Raw genomic sequence first — 6,657 nt, 5'->3', positions numbered from 1 at the left:
CTTCAGCGTGGAGTGGCGATGAGCTCATACCTGCGAGGCAGGTTAGCAAAGCTGCTGTATTCTGGAACCAGGTTGATGCTGTCGGGACCGCTGGGAGAAGAAAAGGTGAAGTTCTGCAGGAGAGACACGATGAAGACAAACAGCTCCATCCGAGCCAGAGGTTCTCCAACACAGGCTCGTTTCCCTGCAAGCAGACAGAAGTGTTACTGGAGCAAAGATACGGAGGTTCTGCAGGAATCTTACCTGCAGAAAACGGCACAAACGCAGGGTTCTTCTTGAAGTTTCCATTCTGATCCAGAAAGTGTTGGGGGTTGAAGGACCAGGGGGTTGACCACTGCTTATCTTCTTTGAGCACAGAGTGCAGCATGGGAAAAATGATTGTGTCCTTTAAAGACAAAACCAAAGAGTTTTAGGTTTTTGATTTAATGGATTAAATCTGAGTTGATGGTAAGGTGGAGCACCTTGGGGATGGTGTAACCTCTGAATGAAATGTCCTTCAGAGAATAGTGAGGGAGGCTGAAGGGTGTGATGTCCATGAAGCGCTGCACCTCGTGGATGACGGCGTCTGTGAAGGGGAGGGACTTCCTGTCCTCCATGGAGGGACATCGTTCTCTCCCGATCACAGTGTCGATCTCCTCCTGTATTTTCTCTGCAGAACAAAGAGATGTTCTTCTGTTCTGCTGCGTTGAGCTGATGGAGTTCTGCAGGAGAACCTACCCTGTATTTTGGGGTGTTTGATCAGAACACTCAGAGCGTATCTGATGGTGGAGCTAGTGGTTTCTGTTCCTGCCAGGAACAGATTCAGAACTGTAGCAACCAGGTTCTCATAGTGGAACTCAGTAGTGGAGCTGTTCTTCTCCTGGAAGAAACAAATACAATAATTGAGTATATCGTATCCTCATCAAGAATGTTTGAAAGGTTGATGAAGAAGTCTAAAAGATGGCATTGATGAGTGTTCTCCAAGAGCTCAACTCAGGCTCTTCTCTAATGACCCCTGTCCTAACGGCTCCAGATTATACAGATTAGATTTGTTCTGTCACTAGAATCAACATTGGTCAATTTTTTTACCAGGAACTGGGCAAGAATGCTTAGAAAATGAGGTAATAGCTCTGAAGGAGTAGATGTAGAAGATCTGGTTTTTGGGATCCAGCAATTTACAACTTACCAAAGTTTAAAAATATGTACTAAGTCTATTCCATCCATCCATTTTCCAAGCCTGTTTTATCCCTTTGGGGTCACAGGGCTGCTGGAGCCTAACCTGGCTACTTGTGGGTGAAGGTAGGGTACACCCTGGACAGGCTACCGGTCTGTCGCAAGGCCAATCACACACCCATTCACCCCTAGAGACAATTTAGAGTAACCAATTCACCTACGGAGCAGTTTTTGGATTGTAAGAAGAAGCCACACATGCACGGGGCGAACATGCAAGCTCACACAGAAAGGTCCCAACCAGGACTTGAGCCGGGACATTCTTGCTGTGAGTCAAGAGTGCTATATTGAATTGGTATTGCAGTACCGCAACATCCATGGTTTATGAAGCATGTCCCAAGTACAACCCTGGATAATCAGGCACAATAAAGGTGCTTTACGACTCACAAATGATGTTAGTATGCCGCCTCTATATCCGTCTGCAAGTTTATATTTACGCTGACATCAACATTGCAGCTGCAAAATGACAATTTCAAAACAGTTTCTTAATAATGAGGTATTAATTATGGCACACAAATACCCATTTAACCAAAAAGACCTCTTTGTTTGTTCGTTAGAAGTCTTAGAAGCTGTCCACAAAACTGGTGCCTCCGCTTTGCTTTAAAGTGAACCCTGGTGCAGTTCACTACAGTATGAACCCAAAATTTCAGGTAAAGCAAAAGAATCAGCTAGCAAACATCATTCATTGTGTTGCTTTCATGGACAATCATAAATCAAAGAGACATTTGTCTTTTGGTCTTGTGCTGTTCAGTCTGTACATGCTACCTCAGACCCAGCACAATCCAAAGAGTTTATGCAGATGACACCACTCTGTTGCTAAGTCACCATTAGACCATCGAACTCTGTTCCTGCTTAGAAAACTTATGCAGTAAAACTTTCTTCAGTGAAATAATGGCAACCCATAAGAAGAAAAGAAATAAAGTAAAGGTGGGAAAGCAATTTAGAAATCTCTGAGTTTGAAGTCCCTCAGGGTTCAGTTTGAGGAAACTCTGTTGTTCACTTTTTGTAGCCTATATCTACGTTAGATCATACACACCAGCAATGGTATAATTCATATCATACACCATATTCAGATGCAGATGACCCTTTACTCTGTCACTACTTTAGACACTGTTCCTACTGAAAGAACCCATCACAGAACCTAATACCTTCTTCACACAAGTCATCTTTGTAAAAAAAAAAAAAAAACTTTTAGCCCCCCAGGGTTCAGTCTTAGGACATCTGTTGTTCATCCTATGTAGGCTATTTCTAGGTTAGCTCATACACACCAGCAATAAATACCATATCTATCACATGAGACTCTTCTTTACATTGTTCTGTCACCAGACAATCATGGTCCTCTAGACTCTGGTGCTTCTCATTACACCTCTTGAATTCTAACCTGATCCATGCGGACGAGGAAGCAGTCGATATAGTCTCTCGGAGAGCTTGGGTCCAGCGTGTCTTTGTGCTCTTGGATCTTCTTTATGGCAAACTTTCTCATGTTCTCAATCATTTCAAGGATGACGTGCTGACGGCCTGGAAGACGGTCCATGAGCCACGGGAAGATGTTGTACAGCTGTAAGAAGGAAGCAGAGCAGGCTCCTTAGATGAATTCTATAAAACCTTTTTAGATAAAAGCAAAGGAAAACCTTCCACCCACCGCTCCCATGGGGGTGGTGTTGAACATCGGAATCTCGTAAATTATATTGAGAATCTCCAGAAACTGCTTGTCGTCATAGTTGAAGCGCTCTCCGTAGACCAAACAGCAGATCACGTTGGACACGGTGCAGCTCATTACAAACGTGGGGTCAAAGGGTTTCCCTGCAGGAGGTCAAGAAAAACACTAACGGGTTCATATCAGGACCAAAACAGAAACAATCAACTGCATTTCCAATGGATCCATAGATTTAAACCAACTCGGAGGACTATTGGAGGAGTCTCTGCTCTAATGGTGCGTTCACACCAAATGCGCCCGGCGCGGCAGAGGCGTCAATGTTAAGACAATGTAAAGATGCGATCTGGCACGGAGCGATTTCGGCAGCGAGCTTGACGCGGCGTGTCAACCAATTAGGGACTCAGCTTTGGGCACATGACGTTTTGGTGACTAGATCAAAAAGTAGAAATAAACATTCAAGATGGCCGGTTGATGCAAGGATTTTCTTCATGAACTTCCTAACATGTTGCAACCCACGGGGGCCGCTATGTTCCCGGAAACTGTCCCAGTTTCTGTTAGGCGAAGGCGGGATACACACTGGATAGATCGCCAGCCCGTCACAGAGCTCATTGAGCTGGATGGACGGCTATGCTAGCCAGCTGCCAGGTGGATAGCCTAACGAGCTAGTGAGCTCTGCTCCCCAGACTCTGGCAGAGCTAATAGCTATTGCCGCTGCTGAGGCTCGGGCAGAGCTGATGGCAAGCGCTGCTGTCCAGGCGCCCGGCAGATCTAACTCAAACTGGACCACAGACAGGCCTTCAGGTGCAGCTCTCACTGCAAGATTGAAGAACCCAGAACCCAGAGAGACTCTGAAAGATCTGGTGAAAACAAATACAGCGATCCGCTTGCTGGTGTCTCTATAGAGCTCTCAGAAGCATGTAAACCCAAGCTACTCGCTCAACATCATCCGTGATTTGGCAAAGAACAACTTTGGCGGTTGATCCGCGGCAGGCGCGTCAAGGCGCTGAGCAGTAAATTTTACAGGCAACAAAAGAGGGGCGGGAGACGTGAATTTGCTGCGTTCGTTGTGACAGCACCATAAGACTAGAAGGTTGTGGGTTTAAATCCATGGTTATGTCATAGCAAAGACTGGGACTCAATGGCCCAATCCGAATTCGTTCCTTCTCCCTTCCCCTCCGTTTGAAGGGGCAAGTCATGTCTCCGCACTAACACTAGCGGACCGGCGATTATTGATGACGTCATTGAACGAAAGTGACGTCTGAAATATGAGACACTATTTTTACATAACTCTCCATTTGGAGGGCTAAATGAAGGAAAAGGGAGAAGGGAAGAATTCAGATTGGGGGGAGTTCTGGTCCTGGGAGCAGCTGTGTCTGCAGCTCATCGCTCCCCCAGAGGATGAGGACCTCCGTTGTTGACTTTTTGTAGGTCACGTATGTCCCATTGGGTGTGTGACAGCCAATGGGATTTTAACGCAACTTTTTCTGCTCCACAAGTGTAAGCATAGCACTATGTTTACACCTTTATGACCCTGGAGAGGATATTACTCAGTTCAGCACAATGTGTTTGAATCTTATCTTACCCTTCTGTCACAGTCCTTTCTATTTTAAGCACTTGACTCAATCATCAACTTCTATTGATCAGAATTACCTGAAACATTTTTTCACTTGACAGACGATTTTATTTCAAATGACTGACCGATTTCAATTTAAAAAACTAGGATTTGAACCTCTGATCTACCACCTCACTCACACAACTTTGTGCTACAGTGGTTCAGTATTGTGGTTCGGTAAAGCCCAGTGCACCAAACGGGCTGTTTCCAGAACTTTGGTCAATGCATGAAGCAAATAAAGCTCTTTCAACTCCAACAACCTGCTTCATTAGTTTTATATTGTTTTTAAGTTTTAAAAAAGTGAAAAAATAAAGGCTTTAAAGGCAAATAATTAAAATTACCTCAAAGTGGATCAACAAGAACTTCTCCAAATCTCACCTTTGAATGAGTGAACCCGTGCTATCAGGTGTCCGCTCTCCTCCTGGATCCACTGCTCCATCCCTTTCCGTCCCATCCCAAAGTCCCGCAGCGTCGTCAGAGTGAAGCGCCGCAGCTGGCGCCAGCGTTCCCTGTTACTGATCCCGATCCCTGTCAGGAGGAGAGCCGAGTTCAGAAACCTGCTGGACCGCTGGATGGTAGAACCTCAAGAGTTTGGACTCACCGTATCCTCTAGTAGCTCTGTGGATGAACGGAAGCGGCGCTCTCCCCACAAAGTCGTCTGCTTGGTCCACCAGAGCCTCCTTGACTGCATCATAACCAACCAGAGCCACTGTCCTCTTCCAGCCCATGTAGATGGTCATCACAGGCCCGTAGGTCTGACTGAGCTGCAAAACAAGCATTTCACAACATCTCCTTTCTTCACTGTCAGAGTGCAGAAATCACCCCCACCTCCACAATAGTCCTGAAGGGAGCATTCTTCTTCAACTGCAGCAGGTTTCCTATGAGGGGCAGCGCGGGGGGGGCCCGGAGGCAAGCGGTGCTTCCTGTTGTTCCTGAGGTTCAGCAGCCAGAGCAGAACGGCGGTGAGAGCCACCAAGATCAGGCTGGTGGACAGCTCCATGATCACTCCTGTCTGCTCTGCAGCAGCTGCAGCTTTTATCTGCACAAGAGGGGCAGTGGGTCACAGGGAAACAGGCGTCTGGACTCCTGCACCTTCACCTGGATATGGGGGCGTGAAAGTTACCAAAATAAAAGAACCTGGTTTTACTGCCGCACATAAACTGCCCCCTCAGCAGCTGTGGCCAGCACAGGCCTGAAAAAAAACAAAGTTTACACAACGTTGTACCCAGATCCAAATGGAAGAAAAGCCGACATAAAATCACAAAGAAGATTCCTGCAGCCACAAAAAGGGGGAAAAAAGCTGTTTTCTGCAGATGAAAACAGCTTTTCTGATTATTCAGTTGATCCTAAACAGTTGACAATAAAAATATATTGCTTTAAATGCCTGGATAAATAAAATTAAAACAAAATAAAAGGGATTTAAAGAGATCATTCCAAGCTTTTTTTTTATTTTTGCATCTCAGTTACCTAAAGGTAATCTTGTGTGTGAAAGCCTGCAGGTTTGTTCAGCAGGTTGACGCCCCTGCCAGCAGCCCCTGGGGGCAGCAGACTCCGAAAACAAAACACAACCGCGTTATGAACTCTTTGACTTTACCAGACAAGATCCAGCAGGTTTTTCATGTTCAGCTCTGCCACATCAAAATTAAATTTGGTAAAAGATTGGACATTTCGTTAAAAAACTATGAAAAAGCTTAAATTGATAGAAATTTCTGGAAAAAGTGGTAGTAAAATGTCTTAAAAATGCAGATTTTGCAAAAATATTTAGTGTGTTACTTAAATATGAGCTAAACTCAAAATTAGCCCAAAAAAACGTATTACATTCTAAATTAACCGAGAAACCTAGCTTGTTTCTTTAATACTAGCTAAACCCCGCCTTGAAATTCCTCAGTAAACTAAATTAGTCAGAAATGTTAACTTGTTGCTAAAATAGATTTTAAATTAGCCTAAAAACTTCAGTAGATAATAAATTAGAAAAAAATGTTAGCAAGTTGCTAAAATATTAGCCAAATTCCAAATTAGCAGTAGATGCCAGATTAGCAAAAAAAAAGCTAGCATGGTGCTTAAATACTAGCTAAACTCCAAAATAGCCCCAAATTCCTCCGTAAACTAAATTAGCCAAAAACATTAGCCTGTTGCTAAAATAATACGTAAACTCAAAATATTTTGAAAATTACTATAA

The 6,657-nt window shown here is 44.4% G+C and overlaps 1 pseudogene; it reads right to left on the bottom strand.

Moving 5' to 3' along the window:
- LOC112149747 overlaps positions 1–6,373 on the bottom strand; it is an 8,274-nt pseudogene extending 1,901 nt beyond the window's left edge.
- Between the last annotated feature and the right edge of the window lie 284 nt (positions 6,374–6,657).

This window comes from Oryzias melastigma, linkage group LG13, assembly GCF_002922805.2.
Source record: "Oryzias melastigma strain HK-1 linkage group LG13, ASM292280v2, whole genome shotgun sequence".
In the NCBI taxonomy this organism is placed as follows: domain Eukaryota; kingdom Metazoa; phylum Chordata; class Actinopteri; order Beloniformes; family Adrianichthyidae; genus Oryzias; species Oryzias melastigma.
This window is presented reverse-complemented; position numbering and strand designations above follow the sequence as displayed.